This window comes from Vicugna pacos, chromosome 12, assembly GCF_048564905.1.
Source record: "Vicugna pacos chromosome 12, VicPac4, whole genome shotgun sequence".
NCBI lineage: Eukaryota > Metazoa > Chordata > Mammalia > Artiodactyla > Camelidae > Vicugna > Vicugna pacos.
Window position 1 is genome coordinate 25,567,997 of NC_132998.1, and position 17,730 is coordinate 25,585,726.

The following is a 17,730-nucleotide window of genomic DNA, read 5'->3' on the forward strand; positions in this document are numbered from 1 at the left end:
TTCTCTATACCACAGCCAGACTGCGTTTTTCTCTCTCTTTTATGAATTAATAGACTTTATATTTTTAGAGAGATTTTAGGTTCACAGCAAAATTGAGAGGAAGGTACACAGAGTTCCCATATGCCCCATGGCCTCTCACATGCAGAGCCTCCCGCATTATCCACATCTCCCACCAGAGTGGCACGTTTATTACAATTGACGAAGCTACACTGAAACATCATTATCACCCGAAGTCCATAGTCTACACTAGAGTTCTTTCTTGGTGTCATGCATTCTGTGGGTTTTGTCAAATATGTAATGACACGTATCCCCCATTATCATATCATATGGAACAGTTTCCCTCCCTGATAATCCCCTGGGCTCTGCTTATTCATGCCTCCTTTTCCCTAACCCCCTGGCAACCGCTAATCTTTTTTACTGTTTCTATAGTTTTGCCTTTTCCAGAATGTCATGTTGTTGGAATCATACAATATGTACTCTTTTTAAAAATCTAATTTGATCATGTCACTCCATCGGTTAAAAACTCTTCAGTGCTTTCCTTGTACTCTTTTGTTCTCTAATTGAAGTATAGTTGATTTACAGTGTTGTGTTAGTTTCTATTATATAGCATAGGGATTCAGTTATACATTTATATATATATATATTTTTTTCTTTTACTGTAGCTTGTGTGGTCTGGCCCCACCCACCCCGCCAGCCTCCTCTTGCTCTCTCTGCAGCAGCCACATCAGCTCTTGCTCAGTTCTTCAACCCTCATCTGTTCTCTCCTGTTACAGGTTTTCACATATTCTGTTCCCTCTGCCTTGAAAGTTCCCTCCTCCCCATTTCATCTAGAAGACTCCTGCTCATCCTTCACATCTCAGCTCAAGTGTCACTTAGGGAAACCTCTTAACCCTCCCATATGATAGTCACCTTGCCTGAATAAGTCATTGAATAAGTGAAGAAACTGTATGTATAGCTATTTAAAGCACTTACTATGTCTCAGGCACTGTGCTGAGCACTTTGCATTTCTTATTTCTAATTCTTACATCCTCCTTGTGTGGTCAGTACATAAGCTATATTGATAGATGGGAAATTGAGGCTCTGAAAAATACAGTATCTTACTCAAAGTCCCATAGCTCATGGGGGTGGAGCTGGTATTTTTATCCAGCTCTGTCTGATTTTAAAGCCATGTTCTTACAACTGTACCACACCTCCTGATTTTTCTTAATGCTGGAGCTGGTGTTTGGGCCTCTGTTGGTGGCAGGGTACTGGGGCTTTCTGGGTGGGTGGGCAGGTGGCTACCCATTTCCAGGGATTAGGGGTCAGGGAGGAGGTTGGTGCCATTTAATAACGTGCAGCAGTGGCTCTGTAGTTGGGCAATCACTGCATTTGTTCACCATATGATGGTTTGGCTTCCGTTCAGCTCCCCAGAGAGAGCCATACAGCCATCTTTTATTACCACCCTTCATGCTGAGAGAAGCACAAAGAGATAAAGTGACTCAGTGTGGCTTGCATTTGCTTTGGGTGATCACGCAGAGCCTCCTGACTGCAAAGCCTCCATGCTTCTTCCCCTCATTCAGGGCTCCCACGTGCATTCAGGGCAAGGCTGAGACCGTTCTTTGTTTCTCATCCAGCCAGATTCATTCTGTCCCTGAGCTTATTCCCACCAAATGCTGAGGCAGGAGAAGAGTAAGGGTCGTTGTGTAAGGTTGTGCAGTTTGTGCACTGCCCAAAGGCTTATATGGTGCTCTCCAAGTGGGGGCTGAAAGCCAGCCAGTTCTCTGCTCACCTGTGCTCTAGCTTGAGACTGCCTCTGCCCTTTTCCCAATAAGGATTATCAGATAGCCCTGGCTACCAAACATCTTCTCTCTGCTTGGAATCTGCATTCAGTAAAATGTCCAGACTCTAGACCTTGCTGACACCAAACTCTTGCAAGCATAAATCACTGTAGTCATCATTAACTACCCTTCCATCTAGGCTTGGAACCCCTTAAGCAAATTACTGTGACAAGACCCTGACCTCTAGGGTCAAGAACAAAGCAGTTTGGGCTGAGTGTTAAGACCACAGGCTGCACAGTTGAGCAAACCTGGATTCAGTTCCTCCTGTGTGACCTAGGAGTGCTCACTTCACCTCTCTGAGCCTCAGTTCCCTCATCTGTGAAACAGTGGTGCTTATAAAAATTAGATGTAATAATTTATGCAGTCATGATAAAAATGGCTAACATCAGTTGCTTACTATGTGCCTGCCACTGTTCTAGGCATTTTTATGGAGACTAATTACTTTAATCCTCTGAATAATCTATTTTCCATAGGAAGAATCTAAGGTACAGCAAGGTTAACTAACTTGTCCGAGGTCACACAGCTGCTAAATTGGTGAAGCTGGGATTTGAATCAGGACTCTGAATCAGAGTTCTCTACTGACTCTCAAAGTCAAACACATAGAGGTCAAGTCTAGCCCTGGTGCAAAGAAACTGCTTAATAAATGAAAGTCATTACTGTTATCAGCAGTAGCAGCTGCAGCTACCAGGATCGGAAGCTGCCAGCACAAGATATTTTGTAGATCATCTACCATGTCATGTGGTTCTCAAACCATATTCCACAGAGGTACCTCCTTGTCTCTTTCAGATTGTTGGATTTCAGGTTGTTGGAGGGGCTTATTGGGAAGGATTCCAGCTCCCCTTTTTCTGCCTTCACCCAGAGAATCAGTTCCACTTTCATCTATTTATATATTAAAATTCCAAGTAAAATTTTATTTGAAAAAGAACTCCACTGCCAGGCAAGAGTTTTAAAATGTGATCCAGCCTAACCCATATATCTTTAAATAAATGTGCCACAGGAAGGGCAAATACCTTTCCCAAAGACACACAGCGAGTAAGTTAGAGACCATGCCAGGGCAGAGCTATTTCTTGATTCCCAGAGCAGTGGCTTTTTGCTAAGCCTTGTTTAAGGTCTTGTTTTTTCCCCTCAAGTGGCAACTGGGAGAATGTATTTTGTTCACATTTCCCAGACCCCCTCATTCCAGTGCGCTTTCTCCCAGTCTCCGAGCACACCGCCTGTGTCTGTGTCTGACCTGGGTGCACCCCCTCATGCAAATGCTGACAGGTGCCCCCAGTCCCAGGCAGACCGACCCCGGCACCACTCTGCTTCACAAAGGCAAGTCCGGGAGGCTGGCTTCACACTGCTGGCTCCATCTCTCACTGTGCCGGTCAGACCTGAGCTCAGAGAGGAGCAAGAGCTGACCGGTTCATAGTGTTAATGGGGTACATTTGAGAAATGCTAAACCAGTAGTGTTTGGAAATTCAGGCCAGCAGCCAGGCACAGTCGGCCAAATTTCAGCTGGGGTGGGAGGGGGTGGTTATTCTGAGGCGGAATTAGTGTCTTTTAAAAACTGGTTAGAGACGTTGTTTATTCAAGACCCTAGGAGCACAAAGATGCATAATGGATTTGGGGTCTTTCAGCAGACAGCTTTCCTAAACTGTCTCCATCATCATAACAAAGAATCGGGACCATCCACTGAGACCTATTGTGTGCTGGGCAGCTTTGCATGGATCCTCTCGCTGCAGTAAACTGTAAGGCACAGGTTAGGAATCTGAGGTTCAGAGAGGTGAAGGAGATTGCCCAGGGCCACACAGCTGATGGAGGAGAAGGAGCCAGGATTTAACTAAATTTCTCCAATTCCCCAGTCCTCATTCTTTTGATTAAGACTAAGTCCTAAAACCTAGGACCCTGACCTCTAGGGTCAGAGAATAGGTTCTTGTCTTGTGCAGGAAAGAATTCAAGAGCAAGATAGTAAAGTGAAAGTTTATTCAGGAAAATACCCACTCCATAGACAGAGTTCGGCCATCTCAGAGGGCAAGAGAGGCCCTAGGAGATACATATTCCTTAAACAGAATGTAATCTGTTTCACTCAGAAGGAAGAGCAGACACGAGGCATTGGGGTGGTTAGTTTTTATGGGCTGGGTAATTTCATACATTAATGAGTAGGGGGGTTATTCCAACTATTTTGGGGAAGGGGCGGGGATTTCCAGGAATTGGGCCTCTGCTCACTTTTTGGCCTTTTACGATCAGCCTGGGACCTGTCATGGTGCCTGTGGGTGTGCCATAAGACTCAAGGTCTACTGGATGTCGAATCTTCCTCCATCTTAGGCCTAGTTGCTGTGTCATTCTTTTAATGGTTGTGCCCTGCCCCCTTCCCTCCTGTCTCAGGATCAAGGGCAAAAGCAGTTTAGCCTCGGTGTTGAGACTAACCATTGGATTTCAATGGAGATGAGGTATTCTAACTTGGGAGGGCAGCCTTCTAGGTACAAAGATAATTAAGACTTCCTCAAAACACTCTAAACCTACCAGTTAATTTAGGCTGTTAGAGCAGGTGACCATGGCAAGGAGACCCCAAGAATCTGGTAATGGGTGCAACAGAAAGACTGAATATTCCCAGGTAGGTCCATCTGATAGTTTCTCTGGCTTGACTGGCCTCACCACAATATGATATGCTAAGGCCCATCCATCCATTCATTCAGTGAACATTTATGCACCACCTTCCCTGGGCCAGGCAGGAGGCTTTGGCACCCATTGGGGTGGGGGGGTGTACATAACCAGGCAGAGCTGAAAAGTTATGGTCTTCAGAGACACACCTGGGTTCATATCCCATCTCTGTTCCCTTCTGATTATGGGCATAACTTCACTCTGCGCTTTCATGCCTATCACAGGGTATTTCACAGTGGTTAAGGGCAAGGGCCAGCAAACTTTTTCTGTAAAGGGCCAGATAACAAATGTTTTTCAGCTTTGTAATCCAAATGGTCTCAATTCCCACTTCTCAGTTCTGTGGTTATGGCATGAAAATGGACATTTGATACATAAATGAATGTGTATAACTCTGTGCCAATAAAACTTTATTTACAAAAATATGTGGTAGGCTGGATTTAGCCAGATTTGGCCTATGAGTTGTAGTTTGCTAACCTCCTGTTGAGAATATGGGCTTTGGAATGTGGCTACATTGGTTCAAATCTTGGCTCTGCCCTTTCCTGGCTGTGTTGACCTTGGACAAATTACACAACTTCTCCGTGCTTTAGTTTCATCATTTGCAAGATGGTGGTGATAATTATCCTTCCCTTATAGGAAGGTTGTGAGAAATAAAATAATACTTGTGAGGCACTTAAAAAACAGTGTCTGGCTTGTTGTTAGCCTGCATCATCGTTAGGCACCCACAGGGAGAGTAGTAGATGCAACAGAGTAATGATATTAATTCCTGCCCTTTGGGACCTTGGGTGGTAAGGATCAGATGTTGTCATTTATGTGAGCTCCATTAGGGAGTGGGTTTTTTAGTGTTTGTTCTTACTTTATCCCTCCCTAATAAAACTTATTTACAAAAACAGGTGGCCACACCTTACCAATTTGTTTTTTTTAATATTGCATTAAAATATTATTTATCTTGATTACTGAACTTTGGGTCCCCTCTTCTGCAAATTTTGTATCCAAAGTGAGAGCTTCACTTATCTCACCCTAGTCCTGGGCTGGCCAGAGCTTAGAGCAGTTTTGGCACATAGTAGACATTCAGTTAATGTTTGCTAAATGCATGAAGTGCATGGACACAGGGTCTGGCACAAAGTGGCTCTTTAGATAAACAGAAGCTCTCTTAGAGTTTATGTACCACAAGGGCTCAGAGCTCAAGTTTGGGAGTCAGACCACCGTGGTACATATTTCAGCCTAGCTACTTACTGTGTGACTTGTTTAAGTTTCTTAGCCTCTCTATGGCTCAGTTCTCTTATATGTAATATGATGCTAATGATAGTATGTACCTTATAAGGATGCTGTGAGGATTTTAAATGAGTTGATCCATCTAAAGTACTCAGAAGAGTATGGGACACATTATGGGCACTCAGTAGATTTTGGCTTCTTTATTATTTATCTCCTGGGGTTAAGAGTCACTGATGGGCAAAATGGCAGAAATGAGTAGGGCATTTAAGGAAGAACTAGGCAGAACTGTTTCAGAAAAGTGGAATTGTTAACTCTTAAACCTTAGTAAGCATCAGAACCATCTGATGAGCTTGTCTAACATGTAGATTCCTGTGTCCCACTCTCCGGGATTTGGATTCATTATGTTTGTGGTCCCCATAACCCCCTTTCCAACATGCCAGGTGAGTGTGATGCAAGGGTCCCAGGAGCACACGTTGAGAAACACCAGATCTTTGGTTTTCAGGGAACAGCGTCTTTCAGGCCTTGCAGCTTCCTGAGAACAAGCAGATCAGCCACTTCCTGTCTCCTTTCCTCCCTCCTTGTCCCTGGAGGGGGCTCTGCTTCCAGATGGGGTCAGTTAGCTTCAACTGCTGCCAGACCTTTCCCCGGGGCCTCCAGGTGTGCAAACCTCTCGCCCTCTTGTCTCAGGGACTTCCCAGGTAATATATCAAGAGCTCTACTGCACCCCTCAGCTGAATGTGGGACCCCTCTGACAGAGGTGCCCTGCAAGCTGAGGTGTCCCCAGGAGATCTGGCTCTGTGGTTCTTGACTGTCAAAGGGAAGGATGTTCTTAGAAAGACAACCAGCATGTCCTTCAAGGGCAGCTGGAAGCAGGGGGCATAGCTGTGCCTAGGAGGTGGGCAGAGCAAAGGGGAGAATTGTACAAGAATTCTCTGCAGCCGCAGAAATCATGGGGCCTTAGATAGTGGCTCAATATCCGTGTGCCTCTTAGATCCTGGCTGAGCTTCTGTGAGAATTAAACAGAGTATGAAGGCAAAGCACCCAGCTGGTATCTGGCACACAGCAAGTGGTGAGAGTGTAACTGTGTCTGTAGAGAAGCAGGGATTTGAGGTGGGTTGGAGGAGATAAGTAGATCTCTTCCTGTCAGCTCACTCCTCTTCTCCCTGACCATCTGGACTCTGTGCCCCACTCTCTAGGACATTTCTTTGTTTTGCAGGTGTGGTTTTTAACCTCCCAACTAGATTGTAGGCTCAATGAAGTCACAGGTTAGCGTAATACTCTGTGTTAGTTTGCCACCCACCTAAAATTTATCAAATACCATCTATGTGGAAAGCAACTAATGGTGAGGAATTCCAGTTTCTCTTTTACTTAAGAAAAAAAATCCTTATTTACATCCCCCTGCATTTCATGACTAAATAAAATAACCTGGAAAAGTATCTGACCCATCCTAGGCCCAAAATATTGCTTTTTAAAATGATATTATTGCAGATTATAGATGGCAAGAAATTCCAAATTATATGATTCCACCCAGTGGTTTTATAGATGAGAAAACTGAGGCTTGGAGAGGGGAAGTGGCTTGCAATTGGGGGTCCTTATCTGAACCACAGAACGCAGAAAATGATGTGAGTGCCTGCTTTCATTTTTTCCCAGGCATGGTATATAACTTGTACCATTAAAGATGGATAAGAGATAAGTTTATTCATTACATACAGGGGATGCTTTTGGACACTGGGGCTTAATTTTCTCCCAGAAGTAGTCGAGAAGGGCTGAGCTAATGGGTACCAGAGCTATGGCTAGCCCAGACAACTTACCCTATCTGAAAGCTTTCACACTGGATGAGAGTCACATCTCAGTGGCTAGTGGTATGAAAGCAAGAACCCTATTACTTGTCCAAGCACTCAGTAAAATCTAAAGACCCTACACCCATAAGGAGCTTTGTCTGCTTGATTGGAAGAGGGTAGAAAAAACTACCAGCTGTAGAGGAAAATGCCTTTAAAACCCAAGTTCTGGTTTTTCTCAGTGTATTAAGGTAGGCTAACTGTTGTGGAAAAACAAACAAACTAGATGCCCTAGCACAGAAGAAGCCCATTTTTTACTCATTTAAGAGTTCAGTGTGTTAGCACTTTAGCAGAGTTAGTTACTCAGGAGTCTAGCCAGGCCCCTTCCATCTTGTGGCTCCATCATCCTGAGATCCTTAGACTCCTCCACAGGATTCTAACTAACTGATGAGAAAGAGAAGGTAGGGGATTGATGGGGAGGATTTTTACAGGCCAGGCCTGGCAGAGCCATACAACATCATTTCCAGCCTTTCATTCATCCCACTGGCCAGACTCAGTCACGTGGTTGCACACAAACACAAGGGCTGCTAGGAAATATAGTCCAGCTGGGTTCCCAGGTGAACAAGTTTGGAAGCACGTTTGGCCGAGTACCTAGTCTCCGCTACTGTTTGTAACTTTGAACAAGTCTTTTCCATTACCCATCTTTAAATGCAGGAAATGAGGCCTGCTTGTGTCATAGGATTGTACCAAAGATCAAGAGAGATCATGGCAGTTAGAGTGCTCAGAAGGAGGAAATACAGGTAAACTGCTACTATTATTAACTTCACCACCTCCTGAATGCCTGGCCCAAGGCCAAGTACATAGTAGGTGTAAAACAAACCACTGTACAGTTGGTGGTCTTCCTACCAGCCTCCTGAATGCATGCTTTGCCTCATCTAGCTGGCATTTGCTTCACACATACATCTTTTCAACAATTTACACATTGCAATCAGTCATTGCCGATTGCCCCCGCCAGCTGTGAACTGGAACAAAGGAAGGGTTTTTATCTGAAGCCTGAGACATCCTGAAACGATGAGGCCTCTCTTCTTGGGTCCCTGGAAGGCTGCCCATTGTACCTCACATTCTTTTCAGCCTAGAGGCCAATAGTAACCATGAGCTCACTGATGGGCTGCTGCAGCCAGCTATGGAGTCTGCTCCTGATGCATGAAGCTTGTGGCTTGTGGCTTGGGGGTCTTGTTTCTTCTCCCTAACCCCTCCATGAGCCCCAGTATTGTTCAGAAGGAGGAGGAAAAGGCCTCAGAGATACTGTCGAAACTTGATCCTCAGTGGTGTGCCCAGCTCACCATACCATATTTAAATGGCGTTATGAATGTCTAAGACAAAAGTCACTCCTCAGATAGTAACGATAGTAATAGCTTATATTTAGGTAATGTTTACCAATGTGCCAGGCACGTTAACCAATGTAGTCTTCACAATAACCCTATGAGACAGGCATAATTACTGTCCCTGTTTTATAGAGAAGAAAATTGAGGCACAAAACATTCACTGGTCTTACCCAAGATCAATTACAGGAGCGTTCCTTAGGTAAGGCATGAACTCTGTAATTCACTGTAGTCCCTGCTACTCCATAATATCTCCCAGACATAGAGACTGAGTGTCAGTTGCCACTTCTCTGTGCTTGAATAGCAGTGGAGAATGTGTTGCTTAAGACCGGACACTGAATCCAGACCATTATAATTTAAGTCCTGGCTCTGCTACATTTTAGCTGTGCAAGCTTGGGCAAGTCATTAACCACTTAAAACCTCATGTGTAAAGCTTGTCTAAAATCACTGGCTCTTTTTGCCTCCAAGGGCTATATTTAGTCCAGGCTAATAGTTTGCAACCTTTGACTTGAAGCATATTCAGAGAGACTCTGTTTACCAGTGGAAGGGAAAATGACCCTGCAGCAGATGCCAACATATATGGCAGTTGGAGCTTAGAATGTTCAAGTAACTTTTCCATGGTAGATGAGGGTACCAGATCTTCTGTTAGAAGCTCAGCCTATAAATCTGCCCACTAGCTCCATCATCCTTTTATTTGCATATTTTGTAAAAACCTCTATTCCTAGAACTTTGTGTGAATGGTTTGTAATGAACAATTCTACCACTTATTAGCAGGGTGACTTAAACAAAGTACTTTCTTGAGGTTTAATTTTCTCACCCCCCAAAAATGGGCTAATAACTATTTTCCATACGGTTGTAATTTAGATGTACTGGCCAATCTTGCCTGAAAAACCCATTTTGCCACCTCATCCCCAGAAAGTATCAGTGGCATGGCCAGCTTCCAACCATCTTGCTGAGTCCCTCTTAACACTCACTTGGGTTTAGAAGCCTTCCCGGGCTATGTTTTCCCTCAGCTTGGCCTAGCTTGGGATTTGGGGACTGCAGGGGCTACACTCATCACATTATTTTTAAATGCCCTGTATCCTTGCTTGTCTCCCCAAAACATCCTGGACTCAAGGCTTGTGTATGTCTTACTCAAGAATTTAGTTCTATGCAAAATAAATGTGTGTTGGGAACAACAGCAACCCAGGAGTGGCATGGAATGCGTCATCCTTCCCTTACCATTGGTGGGGAATTTGGAGTAGAGTTGGAGGACTCCCAGCTCCTGGCCCAACTAAGCTGTGCAGCCTCCCAGTTCTTGTAGGGATCTCTAGGCCCCTCCTAAGAGGTGGGCTGCACTATTGCATGGCTGTTGCCATTGCCCTTGTAGAGCTTAGTCTAATAGGGAGGCTGGCATGTAATTTAAAACATAATCATACAATTACAGAAGTCTGTGCCAAGGACTGGTTGGTTAGCAAATGCTGTCCCCATTTGAATGTTTAGGGTATGGATTTTGTTTTGTTCATTGTACATGCCTTAGAAGAGTGCCTGGCATACAGTAGCTATTCAATAAATAGTCATTGAATGAACAAATGACCATGACATCTACACTGGTTTTTTTAAGGATGAATTTAATTTTGTGAGGAAATTTGCCTAGAACTTGGCAGTGACCAGGATGAAAGGAATTCCGTCAGGGCTGAAAGATGGCAGAGTACTTGTTCAGAACAAGGATCTATGAAGATGATCCTGGGCTGAATGGCAACTTAAGATCTATTTATTCCATTTCCACCCTCTCTTGACACAAGTCCATCTTTATGTGCTGGTGTCTGGGTTTTCATTGGAAAGTTCCATTTGAGAAAGAGCCAGAAGAGCACACTCTCTCAGAATATTTTAGCTGGAAGAGGCCTCAGAAGTTGTCCCATCTAACCTGCTCATTTTACCCATAAAGAGACTAAGGCTCAATAGGGGAATTAACTTGTCCAAGGTCTCGGGCTGGTTAGTGTCAGAGCCAGGACAGGAAGCCAGGCTTTTAACTCCAGGCCTATGTTCTTTCCATTATATGAGGGGTTTCCAAGCCATTTCAATTTATTTATTTATTTTTATTTTAAGCAGCAGAACCCTTTTTTTCCCCCAAATGAAAGCTTATGTGGGTAAACTCCAAGCTGCCCTGGATAAAGCCACATGAAGGGCCAGTGGTGGGCCCATAATCTCCTTCATGGACCAGCTCCCCACTCCATACATGCACACACACACTCTTCTTTGCTAGAAACAATTAACATTTTCTCAATCTTGTGGAAATGCATATAAATGCTGCCTCAATTTCCTAACCCTACTCCTGGTTACAAAAAGATTTCTTCTTTTAAGTCCAATTTCAAAACCACTGCACTGTACGTAATACAAGTAAATCTCTTATTACAGTGCCTTGCACACAGTAAGGGGTCCATAAATGTTCATTAATATAGTTTTCATTGTGCATTTGGCTCAGACTATAGAAATCAGAGGATTGAAGAGGGGAGCTGCTGCTGTGGGCCCCACCTGCCATGAGCATTCACAGGACTAATACTAACCGTAACTTACCTTGTTGATCTTCCCAACCAGGTCAATACCACCATCTCTATTTTATAGCTGAGGACACTCTAATTCAGGTCAGCTACTTCCCTGTGGTCACACAGGTAGTAAGGACGAAGCTGGGACACCGGCTCACATTGCTTGACAGCCCAAATCCCTCCCTCCCAAAGACACACACACACTCTCACACACAGAACAAATTCAGCATCTTTCAGTCAGACTGAACTGCCTATTTTTGCTTCATTCAGTCCTGACAACAGTACCATTCCTTTGTTCAGAGAATATTTTTGAGCACCTACTATGTGCCAGGCACTGTACTGAGCTGCAGGCATATGTTGCACAGATAGGTGGATGGACATCAGATGAGTCATTACAAGTGTGACAAGAATTACCAAAGGGAGAAATGAGAGTGACTCTGGGCATGTGTCATTATTCCCATTTATAGATTAGGAAACTGAGGATCACATAGGTTCAAGACTTACTCAGAGTCACAGGATAAATAATAAAAATAGCTGAAATTCATTGTGTACTTATTACTTGCCAAGCATTTTCATGAACTCACTTCAGTTCTCTTAACAACTCTGTGAAGTGAGTACTGTTATTCTCTTCATTTCCCAAAAGGACTCTGAGTCACACACCATGAAAGTAACTTGCCTGAGGTTGCAGGACCAGGAGTTGGCTGAGTCAGGATTTGAACCTTGGCAGGCTGGCCCCAAGCTTGTGTTCTCAACCCTTTTGAATCCAGATGTGACTGGCTCCCCTGCTGCTGTGTCTGTAGGAGAGAAGTGAAAGTAGGTTCACAGTCCCTGCCCCTTGGGGCTTCCTGGGCACCCCCTGAATGTGTAACTGTGTAATTGTAGTCACTGAGAGCTTTGCTTCAGGGAAGCCAGCATCCCCTCCCTGAGTAGAAATGGCCCCCAGACAGCATCCTGCAGCACAGCTTGGCTCAAGAAAAAGCACCTCCCTGAATAAGTGGTGCTTCCCAAGGGTGGGCCTCAGATCTCAGACAACTAGGGGGAGATTCATGCTTCAGGAACCCTGGACCTCCGAGGAGAGGAAAGCAACATTCCGACATCTGTCTCACAGAAGTGGGAGCCAGGTCCAGGTGCACGTTCCCAAAGGGCCCGAGGGCTCAGTGAATGGGCAGGCGGCAAGACCGATATGGGATTGGGGGTAGGTCCTTGACAACCTTCCTAGCTTCAGAGATGGAGAGTCTGGAGACCCAGAGAGTCAGAAAGAGTTCTCTGAGAGGCAGTTCTCGCAGCCCAAGCCCCCAAGAGAGAAGTGGGTTAAACAGGGCCCTTGGGAGGAATATGGGGCTCTTTCCAGGGACTGGGGATGAGGAGGGTGGGACATCACTGGAGAATATATGATTTCTGAGCCCTAACGCAGTGATAATCTCATGCATTAAAAAAAAACTGTTATAGAAAAATTTGACTGTGTGTTCCCTTGCATCATCTCATGTGAGCCTCACAGTAAGCCTGTGCTCTCTCATCTGTAAAATGAGAATTATGTTCATTATTAGATGAGGTGAGGGTCAAAATGAGGTCAGGTTTGTAATGAATTTTACATAATATCTGTCCCTTCTTCACAAAGTTGTTCGAATTCACGAAAATACTATAGAAGCTAAAAAAAAATGCTGTAAGGAATTATCTTTAGCTATCTCATATTAGTACCATTAATTCATATCCTTAAGTGGTTCCCCAAATGCCTCGATTCTTTCTTTAACATATTGTTATGGTTTTGTCATCCATTGATTTATCTAAAGCTTCCTTTAAGGCAGTTAAATTTTTAGCCTCCAATCTCTTATGACAAGGAGCTGCTAAGTTCATTTTAGAATGAAAAAAGTAAAAGGATTCTTCTTGTTTTCAATCACAAATGTACATCTTTCAGTGTCATATATGTATTTGTGTGTTTCTTGACTTACAAGCTAGTCTCTAAACTCCCACGGGCTGACCCATCTCTAATTCTCAGCTATGATTAGCATTTATTGAGCATTTTTCTACATGCCAGGTAATGTTCTAAGTGCCTTACATGGATTAATTCATTTAATCCTTATTAAACAGTACTGTTATGATCCTTGCTTTACAAACCAGTGAGGCTATGTGTCTATGTGGATGGTGGAGCTGGGCTTCAGGGCCAGGTGATCTGGCCCCAGAGTCACTCTCTGAGGCTCTAACTCTGCTGCCCACCTTGGAGCCCCACGCTCAGAACCCTGCATCTAGGGGGCACTGGGAAATGCTTATGAGTTTCATTTAAGGCCATTCCTTTCTGTGTCCTTACTCTCCTTGTGTAACCTGGGGAAATGAGGCTCAGACATGTGAGATAATTGGGTGGGTCAGGAATGTTTTCACTTCATGTAACAGGAAACCTGACATGTAGCAGCCCAGGCCAAAGAGACATTTCCTTTTCTCACATAATAATGGTCTAGATGTAGGTGTTTCCAGATTAGGTTCAGTGAGAGAAGTTGCTCTCAGGGATCCAGGCTCTTCTCATCTTTCTGTTCCCCTGTCCTTAGTATATTGGCTTTTGTTCTCAGACTCAACACTTCAATGCCTATATAAGTCTGGGTTCTCCAGAGAAACAAAGCCAATAGGAGCAATCTATAAACATATTGTGTATTTAAATACAATATATTGTGTTTCATTTTATAATACCTACAATATATTATAAATATTATATATAAATGTTATATGCTATATATAAATGCATATATTGTGTATATTACAAGGAATTGGCTCATATGATTGTGGAGTCTGAGAAGTCCAAGGTCGGCAGTCATTAAGCTGAAGACCCAGCAAAGCTTATAGTATGGACTGTAATCCAAGTCCAAAGGCTTGAGAAGCAGGAGAGCTGATGGTGTAAATTCCAGTCCCAGTTCAGGTCCAAAGACAGAATATTGATGTCCCAGCTTGAAGACAGTCAGACATAGAGAAAGAATTCTTTCTTCCTCAGCCTTTTGGTTTATTCAGGCCTCCAACAGATTAGTTGAGGCCCACCCATACTGGGGCAGGCCATCTGCTTTACTCAGTCCACTGATTCAGATGTTAATCTCATTCAGAAACACCCTCACAGACACACCCAGAATAATGTTTAATCAAATACTGGGTACCTCAGGGCTCTGTCAAGCTGACACATAAAGGTAACCATCACACTGGCCCAACTGGGCTGCCTTAGGCATCACATCAGTGTTCAGGTCAGGAGGAAGAGCTGCTTTCCTGGCACCCCTTGAAGATTTCCATTTTTGCCTCATTGGGTAAAAGTGGTCACATGGCTAAAGGGAGGTTGTCTTTTAAGTACCTGTCTTTCCAGCCTTGACAGTGGAATGACAAAAGAGAAGGTTGAGGTGTTGGATTAGCCAATCAACAACATTTATCGTTGTCACCTGTGCAGGGTCACGGAATCAGTAATGGAAAAGTCAGAAGTAGGACCCTAGACTATTTACCTCCTTTTATAATATAAAGGAAAATGATGTTTTATTCTCTAGGCTATAATTTGCTGCCTGAAGCCCTCACTTCACAATTCTTTCAGTTTCTATTTCCCAGCAGTGATTCACCAGCCCCTAGCTCCTAGCCTAAAAGTATAGGGTGAATACTTTCACAGGATAAACTCTACACTAGCAGACCAGTGACAGGGGCCCAGGATCTAGCCCTACTCTAGAACAAGACTCCTTCTCTTGTTGAGAGCCTACTCTCTGACTGTCACAGTGATAGGCTGTGATAATGTTGCAGGAGAGAAGGTACCCTCTGCGCTCTGGATGGGTTCCCAACCTGGTGGAAAGTTACATTTTGAAACAAACGTGCATCACTGGGGGCTGAGGGCCATGCGAGAGAAGAGTAAGAGATAACAGTGGAACACAGCAAAGGGAGGGGCCGGCTCACTTGCAGTGCTCAGGGAAGGTGTTCCTTATGAAGAAGGCAATGCTTGAGCCAAGTCTGAAAGGATGAGTTGTACTTGATAAGCAGCCCTGGTAGAGAAGGCCATTCCAGGCCAAGGGAGCGGCATTCACAGTGTGAAGGTGTGAACCAGTCAGGCTCATCTGACTCTGGAGTAAAGATATTCCTTCTCCACACTGGTACAATCAGGAAGTTACAAAGTGCTCACACAAGCATTCACTCACTGAAAACCCTTAACTTCCAATATCCTCCACTTAAGTGTCCAACTTTCCCCATTTTTAAGACTCTATTCAAAGGCCAACTCCTCTGAGAAACTGTTCCCAGCTGGCACAAGCCTCCCTTCTCTGCTCCTATGTTTTCTCTACCATTTCCTTATGATTTTGGTAGTGTCTGTGTTTATGTGAGTCTTTGTGTGCTCTGTGAGAGCGAAGACTGTGCCTCGTTCATCTCCACAGCCCAGGGCCCAGCACAGTGCCTGGTGCTAGTCGCTACTCAATAGGTAGCTGAGGATAGAGTGAATGGGTAAGCCCTGGAGGTGGGCAAAGCAGATAGGATTATTCCCATATCTAGATGAAGGAGCTGAGGTTCAGAGTGTTAGGCCTACAGCCTCACATGTGGAAGTGACAGTGGGACTAGAACCTAGGTCAGCCGGCCCTGATCCAGTTTCTTTCTACTCCACCTTGCTCCCTCCAGAAGGATGTGGGGCCCATCTTTTTCATTTTTTAAGGACCAGGAAGAGATTCCAGTTATCAGGATTCCTGGCCATTTCCGGGTATCCTCAGCAGCTGCACTTTTTCCCAAGCTTCTTTCTAAATTCCCATTTCTCATATTCTCTAAGCTCTTCCTCTCCTTTTCCGTTAAACTCATCTCTCTAAGTTCTTGCTACTCACTCATCTCTCCCCTTCCACTCCAGAAATGAGTAGCTTCTCCCAGATAATCTCCAGTCTGTAACAAGCTGGCATTCCTAAAGCCTCTGGTAATCCAAGGGCAAAGGGATTTTCATCGTCTTCCTGGCCAAGACTTAACATTTCTACTTTCTGAAACTCTGGTCAGAAGCTTAGAGATGAGAGACAATGTGGGGGACGATTCTGAGAGCTTAGGGTAGCTGTGATGAACCAGCATAAATGTTCATTTCTCTGAAATGATTCCTAGACCACTTCTTTTCTTTTTAGATTTTTCCAGCTATATTGAGATATAATTGACAAACGGCATTGTGTAAGTTTAAGGTGTAGAATATGATTATTTGATATACATGTATACTGTGAAATGATTACTGCAGTAAAATTAGTTAACACCTCCATCACTTCATATAGTTACTGTTTTTCTGTGGTGAGAACATTTAAGATCTACTCTTTCAGCAACTTTCAGGTATAGAGTGCGTATTGTTCATTTTAGTCACCATGGTGTATGTTACATCCTCAGAACTTGATCATCTTTTAACTGAAAGTTCTCTGACCCTCTACCAGCATCCAGTTTACACTTCTTACAGACCCCAAACTATTTCCTTTACAGCACTCATCACAATTTGTAATTGTGTATGTGTTCTCTTGGGTTTTGTCTGTGTCTATCCTGCTATCCCATAAGAACAGGGATCAAATCTGTCCTGTTCACCTCCATATCTTCAGCTTCCAGCATGGTGCCTGGTACATAAAAGGTAAACAGCAAATATTTGTTGAATTTTAAAAATGACTATGCATATACTTACCTGGCAGGGGAGATACCATGATCACGAAAGTGGTTTTCCCAGGGCGAGGCTTATCCATTGCACTCTGGATGTGCTGACCCCTGCGATTTCCGCAAATGTGGGAACCTCGACTGCATAATTTGTGGTAGTGAGGACTGCATTCACGCTTTCCCCTAAGGGAAAAAAAAAGACTATGCATAATATGGCTTTTATTCTTAGCTTAAAAAGTCTTAAAATAATGCCTGATCTTCAAACAATACCTTTTATATAGACATAAAATTTACTTCTGATTGTACTATCTCCTCTGATCTTCATAGCAATTCTGTGAGGTAGTTATGAGGGTCCCTAGTTCGCATAGAAGGAAGCTGAGTCTTGGAGGGCTTAGTAATCTGCCCAGAGTCAAACTAATACAAGGAAAGGTTACTTAACACCTTCATCATTGGCAGCAGAAAGTATTGCTGGAATTTTTAAGCAGAAAAGATCTTCATATAGGGATTTAGGTATCTAGAATGCCATTGTGAGGGTTAGAGAAGTGGGCTCCAGGTTGGGCCTCCAGGAAGCTTCTAGAGCACTGCAGAAGTGACTGACCAAGTGTCTCAGTTCAAGAGCACTCTGCCATCACTGAGATTCAGAAGGCCAGGATCTGGAAGCTGCTACTACCTCAGCTGCCTCTTGGCACCTAAGAAGTTGGAGCAAGGCCCCTGGTGAAACCACACTCATACCTCCAGAAACTTGTCTGCCAGCAGGAAACAGCCAAAGAGGGCAGAGAGA

At 44.0% G+C, this 17,730-nt stretch overlaps 1 protein-coding gene and 1 non-coding gene across 7 annotated transcripts in view; both read left to right on the forward strand.

The window, feature by feature from the left end:
* Nucleotides 1-17,730, forward strand: part of SYN3 (synapsin III) — a 447,532-nt gene that overhangs the window by 106,429 nt on the left and 323,373 nt on the right. The gene's annotated exons all lie outside the window — the stretch shown is intronic.
* On the forward strand, nt 16,973-17,134 carry LOC116282741 (U1 spliceosomal RNA). The gene has a single exon (XR_004192320.1). It is a non-coding gene; the product is annotated as a U1 spliceosomal RNA (small nuclear RNA).